The sequence below is a fragment of the Sceloporus undulatus genome, chromosome 3 (assembly GCF_019175285.1).
Source record: "Sceloporus undulatus isolate JIND9_A2432 ecotype Alabama chromosome 3, SceUnd_v1.1, whole genome shotgun sequence".
Classification (NCBI taxonomy): Eukaryota; Metazoa; Chordata; class Lepidosauria; order Squamata; family Phrynosomatidae; genus Sceloporus; species Sceloporus undulatus.
The window spans coordinates 8,867,594-8,894,596 of record NC_056524.1 but is presented as its reverse complement, the minus strand read 5'-3'; the positions used below and the strand labels follow the sequence as shown (position 1 = coordinate 8,894,596).

The 27,003-nt window shown below is 41.5% G+C and overlaps 1 protein-coding gene across 11 annotated transcripts in view; it reads left to right on the top strand.

The window, feature by feature from the left end:
- Positions 1-27,003, top strand: part of TENM4 (teneurin transmembrane protein 4) — an 840,211-nt gene that overhangs the window by 317,881 nt on the left and 495,327 nt on the right. For all 11 annotated transcript variants that reach the window (XM_042456125.1, XM_042456124.1, XM_042456133.1 and 8 more), the window contains exon 3: positions 4,304-4,387. The gene's annotated coding sequence lies outside the window, so the exon portion shown is untranslated. The remainder of the gene's footprint in view (positions 1-4,303; positions 4,388-27,003) is intronic.

Here is a 27,003-nt window from a genome sequence, read left to right as displayed (position 1 = left end):
CTCGAATAGAGAAAGGGCTATAAGAATCAGAGATTTTGTGACTCTTCTATAGTTATAGAGTTGGGTGACAACGGTGACCTAGTCTATCCATCCCAGGTTCTTTCTCTTCCCTCCATTTCCCATTTTGTCCTCAGGTTATTTCAAATGCTGCAAACCGAGTCCAAAGTGCAAAAGTAGTCTACATTCAATGAACTTGGCAAGAGGCCCGAGCAAAAGCAAACTGCCTCAGCCTCCCCTATCTTGTTTGTTCTTCTTCATTCATATTTTTTGCCATCTTGATCACACTCTGATGTTTCTTGGCCACATGTGCCCCAATTTTAATCTGTGAAATTTTGGAGGCGATGTGACTGTTGTTGTTGTTAGCTTGAGCAAGACTTTGAATCCCCTTCCCTGCGTCTTTCGATTTCAGCCCAATATACTCAAAGAAGAAATAATTTCCTGTGTCTGCAATAAACTGGATATCATGTTTGTTTGCACATAAAAAGCTGTTGCTGTGAAAACATGCCAAAATATAGAGGAATAATTTTTTTTATAAAAAATCACAAATTTGATTCCCCACAAATGCATAAACATCACTTAGAATAAAAAATGGCCATGCCTGCATAGAAACACATACCAACACACACACACACACACACACACACACAAACACACACACACAGAGGGGGGGCAGTATACATACAGATATATAACTCTGAGATTCTGAAACAGAAAAACTATGTAGTGAAGGCAGAGAAGACAGGCTGAGAAGCACTATAGCAGGGGAGAATGCAACTGTCTCAGTCAATATTGTAAAGACAAGGGTGCTTTCTGCACCACCATTTGGGACGTCCTCTGGACGTCCCATTTTAAAAAAGGGGCTTCTCTTATAGACGCCCCTGGGCCTAGTACGGACTCCGTCCGTACAAGATGGCGCTGGCCCTTCTACATGGCCGGCGCCATCTTTGCGTATCGGACACTGAGCGTCCGTACGCGTCGCGCCGCTTGTGACGTAGCGAGCGCGCCCCTGGCGCCTCGCTACATCACAAACGCGACGGAAAAAGAAGCTCCATTTTGGAGCTTCTTTTTCGGTCCGCGCGGGAGTCGGGCCGTGTGAAGGCTCCGACTCCCCCGTGGATCTACTGGCGGCGGCAGCAGACCGCCGCAAAGCGGCGGTCTGTACCCCGCCAAGGTTTTGGGGTGGGTAGCTTTCAGAAGGGAGGGATAAGGGATTCTTTGGCCCCACAAAAGAGCTTGGAAGACTGGATTCCCAACCCACCAGCCCCACAAAATGACCAAAAAATCCCCCTCCCCAGGCCTTCTAGTGGTGTGCCACATTTTTGGTCTCTCTGGCAGTGCATTTGCCTTGTAGAAATAACGCAGTTTGGCACCACTTTAAGTGCTGTAGTGCCATTCTGTGGCATCCTGGGATTTGTAGTTTTACAAGGTCTTTAGCCTTCTCTGCCAAAGAGTGCTGGTGGCTCACAAAACTACAAATCCCAGGTTTCTGGAGGATGGAGCCATGGTAGTTAAAGTGTTTTCAAAGTACATTATTTCCATAGTGTAGATGCACCCAGGAGGAAATAACCTGAAATTCACTTTCTGCTCAGTCTCTGGTTCATAAAAAGGCCTTTAATGCACTAAAAATGACTTGGTAGGGTGTCCAATATGTGATAAAAATGTTACCATGCTACCTATTGGGGTGAAATTACATTTCTGACCCCTGGGAGCCTTTAACCCCGTATGTGAGTCATTTGCTGCTTTTTGTTCATCCCTTCCATATGCAGTAGCCAGAATTCTATGATACATATATAAATTCTCCCCTATGGAAACAGTTGGACCTTTTTGTTGAATGTAGAACTGTTCCATTAAGTTCAAATTCACAGAAACAAAGCTATACATGTAGCACACTTTATATGGATTCTCACTGCGTGTTGACATCTATGATCATTTGGTTCTGTATTTGGTTGCACATTGGGTGTCTTTGTTTTGTCTTTGCTCAGTGGGTTGTGAGGCATCGTTAGCATGTAACTCTACATGTGCAGTTATGCTGCATAACTCCAGTGTACAATATTGGCCAATAAATGCCTTTCCCACCTGATGTCACTTGCCATGCAGGGAATGATTACCTTTCAATATAACCACGAGCCTTCACCACATATTAAAGTATGTAATAGGAGATAAAGTAACAATATATTGTAAATAATACAGACCAAGGATATCTATGATATAAAAGCTCCCTACTTGTTCAACTAGTTCTTTATATTGAGTTTCTGTGTGCATGAATTAGCTATCATTCCAGTCTAAAATCTTTCCACTCTCTAGGAGTTCAGTGTTACCCAACATAAGCTCTTCAGAGGAAAAAAAAAAGCATCAGTTTTACCTGCTGGGTTGTTTTCTGTGCCTCTCAATCATGCACAGACCACCCCACCACCCCAACTGTTATGACAAAAGTCACCATATAAATGAGGTAGAAAAGCAGTAGCCAGGAAGACAAACTCCCAAAGTCATGCAAAATTAATTTTTGATAAGGTTTCAGGGAGTTTATATTATGCAGTCTAATGATTTATTACTATTTGAATCTTGCCGTTCCTGTAATTAATATTGCTGGATGCTTATCTGTTTAAGGGAGTGTTAATTATCATAATGCAAATATAGAAGCATCCTTGTCATTTCGGGTTCAGCCATTTTGTGGCAAGCCAAAAAGGAAGGAGGAGGAAAAAGGGTTCCATATTCAACACCTTTCTCGGTGGAGCATTCACACTGCATGACTCGGTAAATGTGCACCAAAGGTAGAGTGACTGAATTAATAAGAACAGCAGGGGCTGTGACTTTTCAGCCTTTTAAGCCAAAAATAAATTATTGGAATGGATTTTGTTACTAATATTGTACCCAAGTTCTGTGTAGTGCAAATTGCACTGGCAATGGATTTGAAATGAGGTTTCTTCATGCGTATTTGTAGACATTCCCAAAAGAAACAAAGAAAGAAAGAAAAAAGAAGAGAAAAAGATCCCAACCTCAGTTACAGGACTTAAACTGTAGGTGCTAAAGCTAGAGGCAAAAACTATCTGGTAGAGATAGAGTTCGAACCTCCCTTGGACTTAAAACGTAAGCACTTCTGAAAGATGCCCATCCAAACTCTATTTAAAGACTCCAAGGATGGAGAGTCCACCACCATCAAAGGCAATCTATTCCACTGTCAAACTGTTCTTACAGTTTTTTAAAAAAGGTTCTTCCTAATGTTTAGATGGAATCTCTTTTCTGTAATTTGAATCTAATGGTTCACGGTCTAGCCTCTGGAGCAACAGAAAACAAGCTCGTTCCATCTTCTCCATGACATCCCTTCAAATATTTAAAGATGGCCATTATGTCACCTCTCAGTCTTCTCGTCTTAAGCTAACCATATCCAGGTCCCTAAAAATGATTTTGGAGTATTTCGGATTATGGAATATCCCAAATAAGGATACTCAACCTGTAAATAAATAAATATTATCTTAGAATGGTGCATAGCTATTTGCAGCTGGCTTCAGTGTTTCATTTGATTTACTGTAATGGCAGGAACTGTGCATTTCCCATTGCTCCATGGCTACAGGCTCTGGACCTCTTTTATTGATAGGGGACCTCCAAACAAAACTTGTCAAGAAAACCCCATTATAGGTTCACATTAGAGTCACCATAAATCAGAAATGACTTCAGGGATGTAGCCGGGGGGAGGGGGGGTCCATAGGGCCCAGACCCCCCCCCCTTCTGTTAGATACAATGAATGGTGCATGCTGCTGCGCCCAAGCCCCATTATAATGGTGGCACTTAGTCTGGACCCCCCCTTCCCCAAATCCTGTCTACATCCCCGATGACCTGAAGGCACACAGCAACAACAAACCAATTTGTTTAGTTCTGAACTTGGGTCCACCATCTTGGTTAAGCACCATGGATAGCTCATTTTAAATTCAGACTAAAACCCAGAGCAGACTGCCCTACTGACTTGGTAGTGTTGACATTCCTTGTAAACTCAGTGCAAGATTTTGAATGCTCAGCTAAATTCTGCGTTTCTTTGCTTCTTTGATGACTACAGATTTAATTCATTTGCTCATTGCCTTGGGACTGTAATGAAGATATGATGCAAAATAATCCCCAGTGTGGTCTTTATCCATATAAGATTGTTGTTATATAACCAAACTAGATCAGTAACTATTCTGAAATCTTTTTCTGCCAAGACAGCAGCCCATTGTTATTTCTGCTGTTACTATTTTTGGTATGTTACTGTTTCTCACAAGAAAAAAATAACTTTAAAAGGCTGACCTCTTGGTTATCTCTTTTTCGTCAGGTAAACTGCAATTAACCCATGACCAGATTAAGGCTGCATACTTCAAGACTCATTTGATGGATTATTCCTAGATATTTCCAACAGGTAAATAAATGCACGTGGTTGATTTTTAATGTCATTCTAATGTGCCCAGTGATGCTTTTGTTCATTTTTCCGTGGCAGGAATTCCGAACTTATTTATTTATTATTTATTTAGGTATTTATATCCCACCCTTGAACTTGGCCTTGTTAATGTGAATGTGCAAAAATGCCATTAGATATGGAATGTGTAAGAAATGAGATAGTTGCATAGGGGCCATTCAGTTCCAACAATATAGAGAGAATGTTACGCAATGGGAGATTTGCTAGATGGAACCTCCATATAGAATAACAGTATACCTCTGACTTCCAGATGTTGCAGGGAAATAAGAGTACAAACATATTGCCTGCATGCTTCACTTTTTAAGTTCTCTCTCACACACAAATGTCTGCCTCGCTGATGTTGTTGACTTAACACTCAACTACATTCTGTGCTCTACCTGGATAATTCTTATGAATTTAAAATGCTTAGGCTCCACGCCAAAAATGTTAAAAATGTGTATATTCAAAAGTTAATATATATTTTAGTCTACATTTTCACCCTACAAGAGGCATTTTTGCAAGCAATATTACTCAAGATGTGGCTGGCTGTACTCAAAGCTAGTGTACACATTGTGACAGTAAAGAAAAAAGAAAAAAGAAAAAGAACTGCTTTACAGAATTTGCAGAAACACAAACACTGAAAACTAGTTGTGTTTCCATGTGGGAGGTGCAAATTAGGTCAGTTTGCATTAAAATGCAAACACCCCCCCCCCCATTTTGAATTCTATTGGAGGGGCCCTTCCCTGTGTCTCACTAGTAGGGGTGTACAGGTAGAGTCTCCCTTATCCAAAATGCTTGGAACCAGAAGTGTTTAGGATTTCAGATTTTTTTTTTATCTTGGAATATTTGCGTATGCATAATGAGATATCTTCGAGATGAGATCCAAGTCTAAATGTGAAATTCATTTATGTTTTTGTATATCTTATGGATATACACAAGGGACATACACAAGGGATACATAGGGATGTGGTGGATTAGTAATTCTGACAATCATAAAGTCAGATGGTTGGCAATTCGAGGCCAAAGTATGGGGTGAGCTCCAGTCACTAGTCCCAGCTTCTGCCAACCTAGTAGTTTGAAAGCATGCAAATACAAATAGATAAATAGGCACCACTTTAATGGGAAGGTAACCGTGTTCCATACAGTCATGCCGGCCGCATGATCACAGAGTAGTCTCTGACAACGCTGGCTCTTTGGCTTAATAACAGAGATGAGCACCGCCTCCTACAGTCGGTTACGACTAGACGTTTAAATCTTATACAAATAGCCTGAAAGTAATTTTATACAAAATATTTTAATAGGGTTTTGTTTTTGTTTTTTGTTTTTTGCATGAAACTTAGGCCCAAGACAGACAAGCGACAAGGAGCATGCCTGCACCAATTCTAGGGTTTGGCAGTGCGCAGCAACCTCATGCTCCCGAACCCTAGCCCATATGGCGGCCTTCTGTCCATACGGGGACCGTCATGATGATGCAAACACGGCACCGGGTCCGCACACTGGGGCCCCGTGCTTGTGTCATTGATGTGACACAGTATACCCAGTGCCCATACGAGCCAAAAAGAACCCGCTTTTAGGGGGTTCTTTTTGGTGCAGAGGGAGTCCGCATGGTTTGGTAGGTGTGGGCTCCTTCTGGAGGGAAAATGAGTCGCTCCAGACCACCCTTTTGGGGTGGTCTGTCGAACCCCAAAGTTTGTGTACGCTGAACCATCAGAAAGCCACCCATGTAGACAATTTAGGACTTAGGAGTATTTTGGAGTTTGGAATTCTGGATAAGGGAGACTCAACCTGTAATACATTGTAGGGGGACATGGAGTAGGGCAGTGATGGCGAACCTATCACTCGGAGCCCTCTCTGTGGGCACGCATGCTGTCGCCCTAGCACAGAGTTTGCCAGAGTTTCTTACTAGAAAGCCAGAGGGACATGGCACTTTGCAATAAATAAGTGGGGTCTGGGTTGCAGTTTGGGCACTTGGTCTGTAAAAGGTTCACCATCACTGGAGTAGGGCCGTCTCTGTGGTGGCACCCCCATTGTGGAATACGCTCCTCTTGGAGACCCAATTGGCTCCAACTCTGGTGTCGTTCCGGAACCAAGCCTAAACTTGACTTTTTATTTGAGCCTTTGGACCTAATTGATTTTCTCCAGTTTGCACATGTGCCTTGATTAACATTATTTTAAATTGCTTGACTTTAATTGATAAATAACTCCCTATATTTATTTTATTATTTGGGGGGTTAAAATTGATTTTGTTGTAAGCCACACTGAGATCATCACAGATAGGGCAGAATACATTGTAACAAATTAAATAATTAATATTTTTAGTCCTTTTGATTAGCTGTTTTTGTTAAAAAGTGTTATTAATATTATTTATTAAACAGCTGTTTGAGTTTGTTCAACTGATTTTGTCTCTTACATTCCCTGCGAGGGAAATAGATGGGAATTTAAGATATTAAAATCATACAAATAGTGCAGAATCAACCAAAGTGAAGGCTTTCCCCCACCCCCAGTTCCCTTTTATGTTATTTCTTCCATCCTAGCAGTATCTCTAAGCCTTAAAATCAGCATTTCTGGACATAGCTAACAAGCTGGCTACTTTCAATTTAGCATTTCACCAATTCCCTGGTGGGAAGCCTCTCTCTTGACAAACCACTAGCCAGAAAGACATGCTTACTGGCTCAGGGTCTTAAGAGGAGAGGTTTGGTCACTTAATGTAACATAATTCTGATGCTTTACATCTGTCAAACGTTGTAAGGTGTAGGCCTCTAAGAATCTGTATGGCTCATTGCATCCTCCCCTTCCCTCGATGATATGGGTAAACATCTGTTCTTTCTCTTATTGATAGCAGCTTCTTAGATGGTTTGGAAATGGCCTTTATTTCCCTCATTCCAGCCAGTCAATGACTGAAGAGACAGAAATCTTTTGTGCACAGACTCCTCTTTGTCTCCTGTTCCTCCTGGTTAATAAGGTCAGGTTTGTGCAAGGGTTCTTTTTTAAAAAAGAACTTGGTTATGGTTGGCGGAGCATAGGAACGAAGAGTGTGAGATGTGAGATTCCACAGTTCAACTCTTGCCTCTGCCTCTGAATTTCTAGGTGGCCTCCGGCAAGCCCCACTATTTTCTTCAGCACAACCTCACTACCCCAGCTGCAAAGAAGGAAGTATAATACTGGGCTTTCTCACTGGATGAGAAGCAAGGTGACCCCTCTCAAATCCCTTTGGCCCAGGGTGAGCAGATGTCATATCTGCAAAGGAGGACAAGGCATTGTAAAATGTAGAACATGCAATAAAACTGTAAGACATTACAGAATAAAAGCTAAATACACTAATATAAATTCATGCTTCTTAGTCATGCTCAACATGGAGGACATTTTGGAGTTCCTCCTGGGCTGACATGTAAGACATGTTCTGGCAAATGAAGACATCTGACCACCCTGCTTTGGCCTCCACTGGAAGCAAATGTGCTACGTACTCTCACCCCATTTCCTTCTGTCCTTGATCTCCCCCAATCCTTGAGATGTGAGGAGTCAGTAGACTATCTCTTCTTGGACTTTTATATGCTGCTCTCCAGATGTGCCTGTTCCTTGGCTCTTTTGACCCATTTATGACTAGGCCTCACTGTTTCCACAGGCCAAATAAAGTGTCCTCCCTGCTGTTCCCACAGTGACAATTCCGGATGATGCAGCACCCAAACACCAGTTCTGGTGCAAACTTTCTGGATGATGTGCAGCCAGTTCCCCCTTAAAAATGGTATTTCTGCTGGTAGTGAGGTGTCATCTGCATATCTTAAATTGTTGTCGTTCTTTCCTCCAATTTTCATGCCACCTTCTTCTGAGCCTAATCCTAAACCTGGACCTAAGCCATATAAGGTTTTATAGGTCATAACTAGCACTTTATAACTGTTGCTGTAAGGGATCTAAGCAGGATATCTCATGAATATTATAGATAAGAACCTGTATGTAGTATTGAATTCTCATATACAGGGGCTTTGTGACCTTCTGTTACAGGAGTAGAATACATTCTGCAAAATACCCTGTGCAACATGGCAAACAGAACTGGGGCAACAATGGTGTTATGTTTACACACATACATACACATACATATACAAACATACACAGAGCAAGCCAGGCCTGTCAGCATGTCTCTAACTGCATTTTATCTGTATCTCCTAGCCATTTCTGATGTTGTTTTTCTTTTGCCACATTCCCCAGCGAATCCCTTCATATAGTTACAATAAGTACAGGATATGGTTTCACACCCTGCAAAGAATTGATGTATGTGAACGACGCAGGGGCAAAGATCCAGTCATTATGCTGTTTGGAAGAAAAGAGATAACTTCATGTTAGAGTGTAGGTAATAGACTTTTCCTCAGCAAACTACATCTGTCACCAGATATTAATGAAAAGTGCAGTGGTGGTTATCGGAGTCGGATCTCTGTGACAAAACAGTATTTTCCCCCTGCTTTTCTTTAGGTATAATAACGTGCCACAGTTCTTATAGCACCATCCCTCTGAAGAGAATCTCAGTATTTTGACAAATGTTAGTGAATTAGCACCTTGCCTCACGCCCTTCAAAAATAGCTAACTATTACTTCCGCAGTTTAGTAAACTGCAATGCTAAGGCACAGGTACTTGCTAACTTGAGCCAAGGTTGGTCCCAGTGAACGAACTGATGGTGCAGAGGAGCTGAGGCTAACCGGGGCACTTTCACACTATACACTTACATGCCATTCAGTATTTAAGAGATGGAAACCAGGTCATATGTGGCCAAGCAGCATCTGAGTGCATTCAAGATGGCAAAAGTTATTAATGGGGAAGAACATATAAACTAAGAGAGGCTGCAGCAGTTTGCTCTTACATGAGCCTACAGGGAAGGGCAAGTTTGTGCTCCGTCTTCTCCCTGCTGCCTTAATTGAGAGCCAACTCTTTTTGCTACTGAACTCAGTTTGCACCAAATGAATTAAGCCAAGGATAAAAGAGGAAAGTGGGAGGAAGAGAAAGAAAATAGGAAATTTTAAAAGCAGCTGAAAAGGTAGATTAATTGGGACAAATTGACAACATGAAAATACTCTAACATGAAAAATTGGGACAGCTGGAGGTTATGCAGTTATAGCACTATGTTGTAGTTGTGCACTTTCAAGTCATTTCTGACTTATGGTGATCCTAAGGCCCAAGGTTTTCTGGGGCTGAGAGTAGGTGTCTCACCCAAGCTCACCCAGTGGATTTCTATGGCCAAACAGGGAACAGAATCCTAATCTCTAGAGACATAGTCCACTGCTTAAACCACTACACCATACTAGCTCTCTTTAGCATTATGACTCAACTTTAATTGCCATGGTTCCACCCTATGGACTCCTGGGGTTTTTAGTTGGGGGAGGCACTAGAGCTCTCTGGCTGTGAATTCTATACACCCCTGCCTACACTACAAATCTCATAGGATGTAACCATGGCAGTTAAAGTGGAATTGCAGCACTATAACCCTGTAGTCCCCAGATGCAAAGCAGATTAGTAATATGATATGGGAACTCCATGGTAGAATGAGACATAAATACAATAGATTTATGTGTGCGAACTCACACGCACATATATAGAATGAGATAAATGTAACCCGTAAACTGCATACATCCCCCAGCCCCTTTTCAGTGGCCCTTGAAGCCCTCCAGGACATCCTCTAATCCCCCAAAAGTAATACTTTAATTGTACAAATGAATATGGATGCATCAAATAAGTTATTTGAATTTTCAGCATATTGTGTCAGGTTCGCAAGGAATGTTAGTTGTTCCAGGCAGTGAAGGCTGGTGATACCCATATCAATGGAGTGGTGAATCCACAATGGGATTTATGTATTTATTTTTCTATCTGTTTATTTAATATCCTACATTTCTCCCAATATGATACCCAAGACACCAATCTTCAGTTAGGTTCTATCCTCCAAAGTGGTTCAGAGCCTTGATTCAGAAACCTAAATACATCCTTTAATGTTCAGGTTAAAACTTGGAGCAGATTCGTCACCCCACTGACCTGAAAGTCACCAGTCATAACTTAACCAATATGTGCATCTTGTTTGATTAACTTGGTGCATATAGGTTTTATTTGTATGCTGCATGTTCTAAAATAGCAATTGTAATGGCTAAACTGTTTAGAATTCAGTCATGAGATAGGCAAAGAATGCATCCCTTTAAGATTCCTGATAGAAAAATGATTTGCTTTTCTCCCCCATCTGTCAGTCAGAGAAGCATAGCAATGGCAAAATCATGGCAGAGAGTAAATAGTCGTGGAATGGACCATTGAACGCATTCTGGGCCTCCAGCAGGAGAATTGGTGCATGGACCAGGGAGTATTTCAGATGGTCTTCTCTGGTATGCAAGAGAGCAAAGCTATCCTCTTTACAGGGCAGTATACAAATGCTGGAGCCATCCCAGACATGAATTTGATTAAATTTGCAGTTTCTAATTAGATACTAATGGAGGGGAAGTAGGCTTTGGGGCACATTCAGCAGAGCGTCCAACCTTGCAGGGAAGCCAAAAGCTTTCCAGAGGAGGCAAGGGACTCTGAAAACATACAAGCTGCTCCCTATCTTTTAAACACTGTGAAAAGATGGCCTGGATTCTATCTGCATTTGTTCTAAGAGAGAAGGAGAGGGGAAAAACAGGGGCATAGACCATCTTACCCTTTCATTTATTGCTTGCATGAAGAGTTCTGCTATCTGCATCCACTCCATCAGTTCTCAACATGTCTTTGTTTTTCCAAGAGACTGTGAGTAGGGCACCATCTTTCGCACTACTTGTTTATAGCACTTTCATTCCACTTTACTTGCCGCTTCTCAGGGAATGTTGTTGACTTGACAGCCCTACACCTAATATTTGTTTGCATGGTGGTCTTGTCTTCCTGTCAGCACTGGGGCCCTTTTGCGTGCCACGATTATAGTGCTATGATCCTGCTTTGATTACCATAGCAATAATCTATGGCATGCTGGATTTATAGTTTGGTGGGGAACTTGGAATTCTCTGCTAGAGAGCTTCCGGTACCTCCCAAATTACAAATTAAAGGATTCCATTAGTTGCAGCCTGACAGTTAAGCTGGGTTCATACTGCTACAGTTACACACACACACACACACACAGCTGAAACCTGGGAGAAAACAAGAAAGGAAGCCTGACAGATCAGTGTATCCCCTTTCACACTGCACAATTGTAGCAGAATGATCCCATTTTTAGCAGTTCACAATTTAGCATGATCACAGTTTCCAAAGCTGACAGATTTAGTCGCAAAAGCGATGGAAACAATCTGATACATACACACACACAAAATATATATCCATACATACATACATATATGCACATTCACACTTGGAGATGTGTGTGTGCATGTGCATAAATGGAATAGAAACAATTTCACACACACACAGACACACACATATGAAATTGTTTCTATCCCATTTATGACTAAATCTTTTCGTTTTGGAAACATTTTATTAAAACAAACAACATTTTCATCCATCTTTGATAATATTTAATAAAGAATTGGGCATTTAATGGTAGGATTTCCTCCCCCCCCCCATATGAAAATAGACAGACAGGCAGACAGGGTTTGTTTTTTGCCCAAAGTGCACATTCTCTGTTGGGGGGCTACTACATGCATTGAGGGGCTAGTACATTCTGTTCTCAGGCTCTCTCCACTCCAGAGGACCTGCAAACTACCTCCACCCTTAAATACAACAGAAGCAAGAAGCAAATGGAAGCACCAAGTATGTAGTCAGTTCTGGTCACCAAAATGGCAGCTACTGTATGTTAGCCATGCAGACTTCTAGAGCTCTGGAGAAACTGTAAATGGGGCAGTGTACCATTTGGACTGTGAGAATTCAGACTCCTGCTCTAGAAAGTCCATTGAGAGACCACTGGGGCCCTCACAACTCCAGTCAGTTGCCCACCCCAAAATACACTAACCCTTATAACCATAGAATTGGAAGAGACCCCCAAGGGTCATCCAGTCCAACCTCCTGCCATGCAGGAAAACACAGTCAAAACACTACTTGGACCTATCTTCCTCACAGTAAGTGAGATGGATTAAGCAGCAATTCTTGGACGGGGGTTATGAGACCTCAGAGAACATAGAATAGAGACATGTGCCTCCACCCAAACCTCCACCGTATCCAGTTCATGAATGGCCTCTTTAAAGGAGATCAATTAAGGATGCTTCCCATCAATACCATAAAGTCATGTGCAGTATGAGTATGATGACTCAATTGTGTTCATTTTCAGATCCCCAAAAGACAGAAGACCATCACATAAACAAAACAACTATATAACAAATACCAACAACCAATAAATATATTTATAGCAAATATGAAGATAGAGGAATGAACAATATCCATATCTGCTATTATAATATTTATTTGTTATAAATATCTTGGGGGAAAGCATTTGTTATGTACAGTGGGCCCATGTTATCTGCTGCCATTTGGTTCTGGAACCCCCCCCCCCCCCTGGTACTAAAATCCGTAATGTTCAAATCCCATTGTTGTCCCTTACACAAAAACTCAAGGTTTGCTTTTTTGATGTATTATTATAATTATTACTATTATTATTGAATATTTTCAAGTAATGGATGGTGGAATCTGTGGATGCAGAATCTGTGGGCATGGAGGACAAACTGTATCTGTTTTGTTGATGAGATAGTCTTGTGTGTTTTTAGATTTGTGGGTGAGACCCTGCCATTTTGTTGTTGGCCACTCATCACAAGTGATGACTTAGCAGGTCATGATCTCCTGCATTTTCCTAGCTGTCTTCCCCCTGTGGCTGGAAAAATGGGAGTTGTAGTCCACCACACCTGGATGCACAGGTCAGAGAAGGATAGTCTCAGAAGCTATGAGCTGTCAAGTTCTGTAGAATTTTCCATGGTCTCTCGGGATTCAATGTTTCACAACCTCAGCTCACCCGTCTTGGCTATTTATTTCAACAGCTCTGTTCTTTATATAGTATTCCATTTTCAATTGGTGGTGAATACTGTATCTAGGAATTTATTTAGCAAACATTGATCAACTGCAAAAGGATGCTCATCTTAAATTTGGAAATGGACAGCATCCAGAGCTTAATGGAAAGAAAGAGACAGGTCTCATCAGAGATAGATTTAGACAAGTCTCCCCAGGAACAGCTCAGCAGAAATATATTTAAGGATGTTGTGTGTAACCCATTCATGAGCTTGCACTGAAGCCAAAAGAGTTCTCTCACTCCTTAAATCAAGCAAGGGCTTTGAGCATTGCTATAAGTAAAGGAGCTTTTCCTAACCTAGCAAAATTCAATGACATTGTGAAGTCAGCAAGAGCGTTCTTGCATGTGAAGCTTTACTATGGCTTTCCCATGTATTTCCAAATCTAGAGTCATTATGAGCATGTGTTTCCTGCAGAACAGAGCCTATCAGTAAGGGACAGTGACCAGTGCCTTTTATTATGACAAGCAGCACTCCTAGCAAGTTCAGAGCTTAGAAGTAACTAGTTATTTGTAACTAGTTACCTTTTTCAAGAATGAGTCAAAATACTGTTACTTTTTCTGCCCATAATGGGCAGAGCTGTGATTCATTACTTTTCAGTGTAAAGTAATAGGGTTTCTAACTTTTACTCATCACTGAATAAAGAAGTGATGAGTATATTCTGGCTCAGTCTGAGCAACGGGAAAGAGAAGAGGAAGGATCACATGGGCGGTTGCTTTGCAGGAGTGTGGCGCATCTAGTGAGGAGCAGGGAAACCAGCAACTAAAGAAGGCTAAAGAGAGGGAGGGCAGGAGGGAAGTAAATTGGAGAAGGAAAAGACACATTGAACTGCACTAGAGACTCAGGTTAGCTGGAAATTTTGGAAATGCCCCCAAAAAGTCAGTTTTAAAGTTAACATGCTTTTTCTATACCTACTTCCTCCACTCCACTCCGTCTCTAATGAAAAAGGCTGCTGCAGCTGCTAAACAGAAACAGAAAACTGTGAGTGCAGAGATGTATAGGGAAGACAGAATTACCTTTGTGACTGCTCCAAACAGTGACATGGGTGTGCACTTGGACAGGATGGCTTGGTCTGAGCTGAGAGAGACAGTTTAGAGGAGGAAAGTGTTCCTCTGCATGTCTGAGGTTTTAGATGTAGAACAACTATTTTGGCAAAGAGAGACAAGGAGAAAGTGGGATTGAGTGACTGACTGCTTTGACAAGTTGACCAAAGCATCTATGTACCATGTGTATGTCAGCTACATAAAATCATAGAATCATAGAGTTGGAAGAGACCGCAAGGGCCATCCAGTCCAACCCCCTGCCATGCAAGAAATCCAAATCAAAGCATCCCCAGCAGATGGCCATCCAGCCTCTGTTTTAAGACCTCCAAGGAGGGAGACCCCACTACACTCCGAGGGAGTTTGTTCCACTGTCAAACAGCCCTTACTGTCAGGAAGTTCTTCCTAATGTTGAGCTGGAATCTCTTTTCCTGGAACTTGCATCCATTGCTCCAGGTCCTAGTCTCTGGAGCAACAGAAAACAAGTTTGCTCCCTCCTCAATATGACATCCCTTCAAATATTTAAATAGGGCTATCATATCACCTCTTAACCTTCTCTTCTCCAGGCTAAACATCCCCAGCTCCCTAAGGCATTCCTCATAGGGCATGGTTTCCAGACCTTTCACCATTTTAGTCGCCCTTTGGAAGAAGATAAGTAGTAGCAAAATCATTCAAGCCAATGACAAGTAAATGTACAGCATCTTTTTATATTTAGTAGTCAAATATGTACTTTGCTAGCGCTGCATCCACACTGCAGAAATAATCCAGTTTGACACTGCTTTAACTGCCATTGCTGAATGCTATGGCATTCTGGGATTTGTAGTTTAGTGAGACATTTAGCTTTCTCTGGCAGAAAGCTCTGGGGCCACAACAAACTACAAAATCCCAGGATTAACTCAGGGGTGCGGATGCAGCCACAGTGGCCCAGTCTGCTATAGGACCATTGCTGTAAAGGATTACTTGGCATTGTGTTGGTACCCCCAATTTTAAGTCACAAGGATGCATGTAGATGTCTGGAATGTTACACATTGCCACTTGGGTTGACAATGGGAAATAGTGTCATTTTTTCTTTTTAGGGCTGTTGTATTAAATGGCTCTTGGACTTTTAATTTACTAGTAAACACTGTCATTGTGTGCTGGAACTGAATTATATGGTTTCCTCCATTGAAATCCATTTAAGTCATTTTCACAACACTCACCTCTGCTTGATCCACAATGGCTTGCCAATTTCTTAAGGGCAGTGGCTGGGCAGGAGTTCTCTTTCTCTTTAATAACCAAAGAACATACTGTTTTTATTTTAAAAAATAATCAGTGGGGATGAAGAGACAAGAACATCTTTCCTGGGGACAATTATTATCTTGATTCCTATTGTCACAATAAAGGAAAGTCCACTTCTGATTGTCCCACTGAGAGATTCCAGACAGTGCTTGGTGAAATGTTGTAGTTGGATGAATTATTAGAAAGAAGCCAAGATGCCCAACAGAGTCACTTTCTGAATTTTCCAATGACATACCACTAATACACTTTTGCTTTAAGGGGTTTTTTTCCACCCTGAAAAAGAGGGATGGATAAGGGTCTGTTCTGCACTCCAGACCTGGCTTTTTTTTCCCCCATATCTTAGGTGTTTTGACTTCTCTCCAAAATCCCACAGCAAGCATGGGCCTAATAGTCCAAAGAAGATAGTTTTCCAAACTATGCATCTTTCTTTCTGTTCTATGGGTCCTCTGTCTCTACTGAAAAACTTGCTTGATTAATCAGAGCTTAGGAAAGTTACTTTTAGGGCAACAACACTTGCCTGAGTCATCAGAGTGTGGTACTCCCAGTCTACTGAAGTTAGCTCAAGTAAGAGATATGCTTTCTTGTTATTGCCATTGAATCATAGAGTTGGAAGGGATCCCAAGGGTCATCTCATCCGATTCCTGGACAGTACAGGAATCAACAACTAAAGCATCACTGACAGATGGCCATCCATCCATCCTATGTTGAAATGTCTCCAATGAAAGAGAGCACACCATCCTTCTATTCATGTAGTGGTTTGAGCATTAGACTATGTCTCTGGAGATCAGGATTTGATACCCCACTTGAGCATAAAAACATACTGGGTGACTTTGTGCAAGTCACACTCTCAGCCTCAGAGGATGACAATGACAAACCACCTCTGAATAAACTTGCCAAGAAAACCCTGTGACATGTTCGCCTTAGAGTCACCGTAAATCAGAAACAACTTGAAGGCACACAACAACAAGCCACATGTTCTCCCTAGGCCCTGTCTCCATGGGCCAAATAAAATGGCTGTCCACCCCCCACCCCCACCCCAGTTCTTCTTAGCAGTGAGACTGGACAATGCATGACCCAAAGCCCAATTAAGATACAAACAAACTAGATAATTTTTGGCCCATTCAGTGACAGAATCAGGGTATATACCTTTGAAACACATTTTAAAAACTTGCATTTTACTTTGAATCTTCCTGGAAGATCTGGAGCCCTTTCTTTTGATGCCGAACAACTGTTTAAAATGCAACCAGCACATCCATCTCTGCTGCAAGCTGCTCGCTCTGAAGTCAAAACAAGGTGCCCAGCCATGGGCATCAAGGCTGGGCACCTCATTCTGACCTCAGAGTGAAGCGACCCACGATGGCAAGACCTGTGTGTGATCAGTCACCCAGTGTTGGAAGGAAGGGCCTTTGTAGGAGTAGAGGGTCAGGGCAGCTGCAAGGCCAGGATTATCTGGACTGCCTATGGTCAGTGCACACAGGACATCAATATTCTTTTTTGTAGTTTGAATCCATTGGACAGAGCCTTATCCCCTGGAGCAGCAAAAAAGAAGTTCAATCTAGCTGTCCCATGGCTATTCCCCTGCCTCTGGCAAAGGACATGGACAATTACTTTTTAACTACAGCTCTAAGAACCTCCCAGACAGTTGACTTTTGCATGTAAGCAGAAATATTACTCTGTTGGTATTTAAACAAAAACCCACTCATATCCTGATCTACCACGTGCCTGATGTAGTTCTGTGTAACAACTGTGCACATCCTTCAGTCTGCCCAGACAGCACCCAGTGATCAGTGAGTTGAGTATTATGAATACATATGTGTAAATATGTGGAATCCCAAAGGAAATCTCCTTAATGGACTAGGGTGCCTTGTCAGTCTGTACAACTGCATTGTGCAGGGTACTTTACAGAGTGTTGGGGTGGAGAGTATTTGAAGACATGTCTGTGCCCCAAAGAACGTAACATTGACACAGAGGAAAGGAAACCATGGTGGGAAGGAAGGAAGTAAACAGTGCTGTGCTTCGGAAAAGGTTTTGGGACTATAGCTCCCCACAGCATGCCGGCTGGAGGAGTAGAGGCGTTTTAGCCCAAACAAATAGTAGTAGAATCTTTATTATGGTCATAGACCAGCACAGCCCAAGCAAGTAATATTTCCACCTTCTGGGACAATTGTATGAATATTTCTTTATACCTTAAATTTCCTTAGATGTCATTACCACAGAAGCATGCATAGGATTGTGCTGTACTATTTATCATTCCAACAATGTGTATTTATATGTATGCCTTTAATGTAATACAATGTTTTCAGCAGCTCATAAAGCATAAAGTGTTCTATTGTTCTCATATGTCTGGACACAATAATCTGAAGGGGAATTTAATTAGGTACCTCATTTGAATTTGATAACAGTTATGTGTAAAATCTGAAGACTGTACTGAGACTGAGGCATAAACTTATTTAAAATTTGAGATTGTTATCATGTACTTTGCATTAATTGCTCTTTGGAGGAAGATAAGTGTACAGGAAACTCATACTTTGGTAATAGCAAAATCATTCAAGCCAATGACAAGTAAATGTACAGCAATTTCAATAATATGAGAGATAGCATGCAGTGCAGATAGGGCTGGAAAGAATATTTAAAAATATTGGGGAAACGGTTCAAAAATGTGTTGACTATCAAGAAAACATTATGAGAAGAATCCTGGACTAATCCTGGACTAATTGAAAAAAATCTATACAAAATTTGTATTTTCCATACAGAAAAATGCCGTATCCTGCACAAAAAGGTTAAGAGACTTCTATGCAAAATTTGCACATGGTTATTTTGCCTAGAAAATAGCATTTCTGCACAGAAAATAGCATTTTCATATTGTAATACTAGATAAAATGTTGTTTTCTTTGCAAAATTACCAAGTGTGAATTTTGCACAAAATGAGTCCTGAACAGCAAATAGTGTAGTTTTGGAAGACTTTCTTTTGGCAGGAAGAAAGAACGTTAATATTAGTTGTTGCTTCCTTTATGAAGAAAACTATCAAATAATGAAATCCCTAAGTGCATGCGGTGTTCAGTTAAACCCATTATTTAATTTTTCAACTGTACAGGGATCTGAGAATATCAGAAAGGAAATCCATTTTGTTTTGCAAGTAGTTCTGGCCCACTTTTTGGTGATTTGGGGACTGAACAATGGGCCAGAAAAGATGTGTCCTACGAGCACCAAGTTCTGCAAGAAAGGGATTTCAGGAGCACATTTTCTTAAATTTGGTAAGATCACATCTGACCCAATTTTTTTAATCACATGAAACTACGTAAATGTAAATAGATTAGGCTGTGTTTATGATATTTTAATTTAAAGGTATAATTTTAACTTTGGTAGTTGTTTATGTCACAACTACTGCCATTACATCCAGTGATATACAGGAATTACAATTCGCAAGTTACTTTTGTCCAAAAAACATTACTAAGGATTCTGTATGGTGTGATATGGGAGGTCAGGGGGGTGACACCATGAGTTATTGCACTGGGTGACACCAACCCTGGTGATGCCTCTGTTTCTAGGCATGAACCACACAACTACTTTTGATTTGTATAACTCCCTCGGTGCCTTTCTCCCTGCTTCTCTTCTCTCCTTGCACCCACCCGCTCCCCATTTCTAGCCCTTCTACTAGACCTTACAAATGAGTTGTATAGCTTAGGTCATTGGCCTCTTCAGAGAAAGGAGCTACTCTTCTGGAGAGCTGGCTTGTACAATTTATGCAACAATCCACTTTTGCTCCCCAAAGTCTAGGCCACTTATGTTGTTTTGCCTTTGCTATTTATCTCTCCATTTTTATCTTCCCTTGGGGGGGGGGGGGAACCAATTAATTTTCATGAGAAAAGGTGACCAGGCTCTCAAGACTAAGGACACATCTCCTTTTCTGTATTAGCTGTCAAATGAGGCTAGTCACAGTGAAGATAGGGTAGGGAGGAGAATAATGATGTTTTAATGGGATCTTGCTTGGTTTGGAAAAAAACCGCAAAACAAGTGTATTGGTTGGACTTGGAATCTGCCTTTTAGTTCCCATGGTTTTCTAGACAGGCATCTTGAGCATAATGCCAATTAAGAGGGCAATAAAGGATATGCAAAGTGAGCCACAATACCAGCTCTACTTGAATTGGTCTTATTCTGACTAAAACAATGGAAGCGTCAATAGCCCCAGTGGAGTTAGGGTTAGGCGCTTTTAGTCTAAGTTGTCTGTAGGGAAAGAAGATTTGAAAATACTTGGGAAATGGTAAAAAAATGTGTTTCTCAAATGCCAGGGAACTCTTAACAAGGAGAATCTTGGACTGGCAAGAATCTTTGTACTCCAAGACTTAATCTGCTCAAAATTTGCACATTTTTATGCAGAAAATAGCATTTTCTTCAGATGAAGGGGAATTTTCTATGCAGAAATGAAGAAGATGGTATTTTTCTGTGCAACACACACACACACCCCAAATGCTCATTTTACATAGAATCACTTCGTAATGCCAGCATTTTCAACTCTGTTGAGCTTGGGAAATAGCACAGAAAATGCTGGTCTGTGCAAAACAATCATGTTCAAATTTTGCACAGAATAAGTTCTGAACCAACAACAGTCTTGCAAAACAGCACACTTTTCAATTATTTTTAAGTTGTTTTTTTAACAGCAGGAAGAAAAATTGTTAAAATTTCTCCTTGCTTCCTTCAAGAATGAAACTGCTGAAGAACTGCATCTTTAGCTATCCTTTGGCTCTAGTCCTGATCCTTGAGCAATAAAGGACAAGTCTGCCTTATTTTCTGCCTGCTAGCCTTTCAGATATTCAATGTTCAGTTGCTTGTATGATGATGCCTTTTGTCTCATATTCAATGATATTGAATATTATGTGGCTGCCACATGCAGTCTTAACTCGGGTTGCCACTCAGGATCATCCCAGGTCCTGACATTTCTGTGCTAAAACCTGAGACCAATGGATGGCCCTCAGTGAAAATCATGGTGTGGGGGCTGGGGTCATTAATGATGGCATTAATCATTATGTACTACATGTACTAAAGAAAACAAAAATAATGACCACTGAGGACCTTCACAAGTTCAACCTAGACAATGAAGAAATAGAAATGATAAAAGAATTCCCATACCTGTGATCAAACATTGTTGGAAATGGGAACTGTAGTCAGAAAATCAGAAGCCAAGATTAAGAATGGGGAGTTTGGCTATGAATGAAATAGAAAAGATTCTAAAATGCAAAGATACACAACTGAGCACAAAAGTTAGATTCATTCAAGCCATTGTATTCCCTGTTACCATGTATGGATGTGAGAGCTGGACAGTTAAAAAAGATAAGAAGAAGAAAATCCATTCATTTGAGATGTGGGGCTGGAGAAGAGTGCTGAGGATCCCATGGACATCCAAAAGGACAAACAAATAGGCCCTAGAGCAGATCAAGTTGCAAACATCCCTGGAAGCCAAGATGACCAAACTGAGGCTGTCGTACTTCGGACACATCATGAGTAGGAAGGACTCATTGGGGAAAAAATGTTGGGGAAGGTGGAGGGAAGGAGGAAGAGAGGAAGGCCACATGCTAGATGGATGGACTCTTTTAAAGAGGTCACAGGTTTTATGGGGTTGCAGGAATTGAGAAGAACAGTGGAGAACAGAGGGTTTTGGAGATGTCTCATCCATACCATAGGGTCACCATGAGTCGAGATTGACTCAAGGGCAGTTAACCACAAGCTAAGCAGCAAACAGTTGTTCCCAGCTTATCAATCCAGAAAGACAGAGAGATGGAGAACATGCTTTTCTAGCTGAAAATTAAGTGAGTTTCCGAATTACAACACTTGATTTATAACTATTAAGTTGTGCATACTGCACAGTCGGAAGGCTCCCTTGCCTGACTGGAGGTTTGCAGGCAGCCTAGTCTCATGTCTGGAGCTGATCTCATAAAACTTGGAGAATTTTAAGCCCTACCTGTTACCCAGATATGCCCCATGAAAGTTATGGACTAAGGAAATGCCCTCATATCTGGTAACCCTAGTCTTAACGTAAACTTAGCCCTGGCCTCCAATGGAGGGAAGTGCCCAAGGATTTGGGAAAACAGCCAAGGGGGAAGGCACTGTTAACATCTGCTGCCTGATGTGAATGTCACACTTTGCCTAATGTTAGGATGGTCCTTGCCTCTTCCACTTATTTTAATGACTGGCCCACAGTGTCTTTTCTTGTCTGATGATGGCAGTGATGATTACTAGTATTATGTTGTCATCATTTCTGATAGATGGTATCTCTCATACTGTACTTAACCTTATGTTGTGGTATTTGGAAAGCCTTCAAGCTTTTCTCCCTGCTCTCAGCTCTAGAATATTTGCTTTGATGAGAGTTGAGAATAACTTATATAGCTGGGGAGGCACACACACACACACACACCTTGAGAAAAATAAATATATAAATCTTTCCCAGGGATGAAGCCAGAGTCGGCCTTCACAGCAGGCTTTGCAAGTTGTTTTCCTGATGCTGAGAACAAATAGCTCCTTAAGCCCTTGACCCTGCATGAAAGCACAGACCTGAGACAACACCTAATAAGTAACATTTATTATCACATTATCAGGCATGCTGGCACCCAGATGGCTTGGCAGAATCCTCTCCTGTCTCCTTTATCAGACTTTACTAATGTCCAGCCCTATTTTCCTCTCTGCAGAGTCACCTATCAAGATAACTCAGCTGCCTCTTTCTTGCTGAGCTTTACAAAAAAACAAAGTACACTTAAGAGATGAGGTTGGGGAATCAAATAAAGGCAACTCTGCTTGACCTGATAAAGGAGTCAGTCCCTCACCAAAGATTTTCATCCAGAGAAAGAGGCTGCACCTTAGATTATAAGACTTACTTTTAAAAAAATGATGGAGAATATATGTGGGTTGGAAAGCAGTTATGACTCCTGCAGTTATAGAGACTATAAACTAGTGCACCCCTGCAAAATTACAGTCATAGAGCTCATCCACACCAGGCAGTATATTCCAGGCTGCTCCAAGCATATTCTGGCCCTGGAACTGCCCTGGATTCACTCCATTACCTTCGCACTCCAGAGTGACATTAGGGTGACACATGTCTACCCATGTGTCCTATTGGTGCCACTGGCACAAATCACCCCCTTTGAGTCAGAAACATGACACCCAGCATAGATCACATGGTTAGGTGCTTCATTGTGACCTCAAAGGGAGCAACTTGCAATGGTGGCAGCAGGCAACACAATGGGACATGTGTGTAAAAAGTCAACTGGCATCACTCTGGAGTGCTCCAGATTTTCTTGCATATAACGGGCACAGACCATTGAATTTTTCAAGAAGCCTCTGTGCTTTTTACATTAGGAAAACATATAGGTTCTGTTTAAGTAAAATATGCCAAATGCGGTCCCATTTTTTTAAAAAAATTTTTTTTACCTTTGTTGGAGGTAGAAACCTCAAATAGTGAAGCCCCAGTCTATTGACTTCCTCTATAGGATTCCCCTGCTGTGGCTAAAATGCAGTACCTTCACATACAGAAAACGTCTTTAATGGTAGCCGTGTTGGCCATACAGCAGTACAATACAAGTACAATAATGCAAAAGCATGGAGGCTTCTCAAGAAATTCTGCTTTCTCTGTCTAACAAAGGAGCTTGTAACATCACAGAGACAACCTGGATCTCAAAGGAAGTATCTTTTTTGGGTTGCTACGGGAATTTAAATTTTATTTTCCTGGACTTTAAGATGCTTTGTCTCCCAGTACCCACATGGCCAGAAGATGGAGTGGCTTGCCTGCACAGTAAACCCTTCTATATCATCTTAACAACAACAAAATCTTGACAAAATGCAGGCCTTTAACTAGTATTGTGTGTGTGTGTGTGTGTGTGTGTATTCCTCCTATATGATTTTTGATGTCTTTATCTGATGAAGAAGCCAGTGGAACTTTGAAAGCTTGTGGCATGTCATTTGTGCCTTTTGGTTGGTCCAATAAAGGTATCTCTGTTAATGCGGATCTTGGATGTTATTGTACTTTGCTATACAAAGTACATATATGTATCCAGCTTCCCCTGGATATGTTATCTATCGCAGGGGTTTCTTGGCAAGGCTTGTTCAGAGTTAAGACACATTTTGTTTGTGTTTTTAGCTTAGTATTTAGAAGACATTCCTCCATCAACACATTTCAAATGCGTTGATTTTCATCCTGTCAGCTTTCTGCACTGTCACACTTTCATAACCATACATAAAAATTGGGGGCAGAGGGAGGAACGTCTGGTGGTTGGGGTGGGACAGACAGGGAATAGCAATCACATTATTGTTTCCCCCAGGAAGTGATGATTCTCAAAAGGTATGAAGTTCGAGTGCCTTGTTTGCCATTTTTTAAAAGGGTACTGCACTTTTGCCCATAACTGAGGATCAGCGTATCTGTTTCGTAGATATTTATACCTATATCTGTGCAGGTCCAATTAACTGTTTTGCTTTGCTTTAGTGATGGCCAAAGTCCAGTCCTCCTGTGGTTAAAAAAAAGTAGGCAGAGGAGTGACCTGGGTGAAGACAGAAATGCATATGTTCACATGCTTGATGGATGGGGGGAGGGGGGGAATAAAGCAGAGCAGACATATATATGTGGCCAAAAATGATTTGGGAAAACTGGCTTGTGTTCTGCTATTTTACTACAAAGCAACCTGAACGTGTGACTACTTAAGCCGAATTTGCCATGATCTGCCTCAATGTCCTTAGTAATAGTGTAGAAAAACCCGGGTTCTCTATGAATCTGGAAAACCTGGAGTCCACCCAGATTTTATGGTAAATGTAGACTAGTCCAATTCTTTTCCAGTAAGTCACTTGACTCGTGATATGTCCAATGTACTACAACCTCAAGTTAAGTCCAAAACAGACAGGCAGACAGGTGGCTTCCAGCCAATCTGGGGGCATCGTGTTTACATGATGCACACCTCTGGAGTGCCCAGAAGCCACCCTGGAGCTGCGCCAGGGCCCCCTAAGGCAGCTCAAAACTGGCCCCAAATGGAGCGGCTTTTTCCACTCCTTGCCGCAATCTGTTTGGAACCACAGCAGGAGGTGCCCTTGGAACCATGGCATGTGTTTACTGTGGTTCAGGATAATTGGGCTGGGAGTGAGTTCTGGCCATTCCTAGATACCCATCTGTTTCACCCATATATCATCTTGGCACTTGGCTTCTCAAGATAGTTAAGACTTGAGTTGCTCTTAGTTCTTGCTCGTTGTTGTTGTTGTTGTTGTTGCTGTTGTCGTGTGCCTTCAAGTCATTTCCAACTTCTGGTAACCCTAACCCTGGATATATCATGGCTACTCCTGGACACGTTTTCTATCAGAAGGATTTCTTGGCAAGATTTATTCAGAATTAAGACACATTTATTTGTCTTTTTAGCATAGTATTCTGAAGATTCTCCTCCCACATCACATTTCAAATGGGTTGATTTTCATCCTGTCAGCATTTTGTACTGTCACAGTTTCACAACTATACATAGAAAATGTAAATATGATGGCCTGGAAGATTTTGACTTTGGGATTTCATATTATGTCTTTACACTTGAGGATCTCATCTGGTTCCTTCATGGCTGCCTTTCCAGGCCTTTGTCTTGGTGCAAATGCTTTGAGCCAAATCCAGTCCCCCTCACAACACTTTTCTGAAGCCCTCTAGCACACTGAAAGGAATAAGGGATAGTTTGGGGAGTCTGTGTGTGTGTGTTGAAGGAAAGAAGCTAATCACCCGTGAAATTTTTCACAATTCCTCTTTTGTTGTAACAAGGGCAGCAGAAGCAACAACAACAACAGCAACAACAACATAGTAGGCAGAATTCAGAGTTCAAGGGATCCAAGGCTGGGTGTTTTATTTTGTTTATTTATATATATATATATAAAAGAAACCGTCAAATAATTACTTGAGTCGTATGTTTACAAATAGCTTAATCGTATTGGCAGACACACTAATTAAGCACATTGCTGAACCCAACCTAATTATGCTCATAGGAGAGGCTAAGAGTCAAGCCATGGATGCAAAAATGGAAGCAGGGATGCTTAGCTCTGAATTTTTCCTTTTGACAAATGACCAGCGGAGAAAAGTTTCCGCTTTGTGGAAAAGAAAACAACAATCCCAATTTTTTCAATGTGTTTTCCTATATGTTACCCACAGCTAGGCCCAAAAGACAGCCTTATTCTTTTTGTTAAGAGGAAAGGAACTGTTTGGAACTTGTTGGTTTAACCCTTTTTTGGGGAAGCGGGAGAGCAGGGAGCATTTTTTAAACAAAATTCAGAACAGACAAACGCAATTGCTGTCTGCCAGTAAGAACAAAGTATCCCAGCCAAGGGCTCTTTTTTAATAATGCCGTTTTCTTCTCGCCATGATATCCTGGCTGTTTTTGCTAAGATGGTAGTAATCCTCTTTTCCTCTTCATTCAGGCACCAACAAACGGAGATTTTTGTTTGGAAAATGGCATTAAAAAGCAGGAAGGGTGGGGGTGGGTGAGTTCAAGGCAAGGAACGTTTCAGGGGGGAAAACAGAGACGTCTCTGGTTTCTGGGGCAAACCATTAAAAAAAAGTTTATCCCAATAATCATTAGGAGAGAAACACATTTGGATTTTGAGCTTTTTCCCTGGGATAATTGGAAGAAAGAAGGAAAGAGAGAGAAAAGTGGCCTCCTAGCAAAAGCATTTCGGGGGGGGAGGTGTCTCTTTGAATTGCCCCTGGGGAAGATTTTAAAATTGAACCGATCTCTTGACAATTTTTATTCTGTGGCACAACCTCCTACGCACCACGAGTATGAGGTTCACATCTTGTTTTTAATTCCTATATTTGGTTTGCAAGTTCTTTTCCCTCCCTTTATAAGAGCCATCAGTTGTGGTGACAGGGTGGGAAGAGAGGGCCAATATTTGAATTAAGGTAGACCAAGTCATTAAAGAAACAACTTTTTTACCAAATTGGAAAAGACAAAGAGTGAGCCAGGCTTTCAAGTCTTCCCAGATTGAAAGAGACCTCCTGTCTCCCCTTCTTTCCAGCACCTGGCCATGCTATTGAGGATGGCTTCCCTCTCACTGCAATGCAAGGAACTTGTCCAACACAACAGGCTCCTGTTGAAGAAAAGGAGGGGGGATGCCTGATGGGAGGGTCTCCAAAGAAAGACCCCCCTCTTTGTCTCCCCCCTCATTCAAGCATTCAGATAGAAAAGTGTAAATAATGAAAAGGCTGGAGGCTGGAAGCTGGAGGGCAGACCCCAGGAGCATGCTTTGGCATTCCATTCCAGCCCTCTCTTTGCGAAGGTCGGCAGGG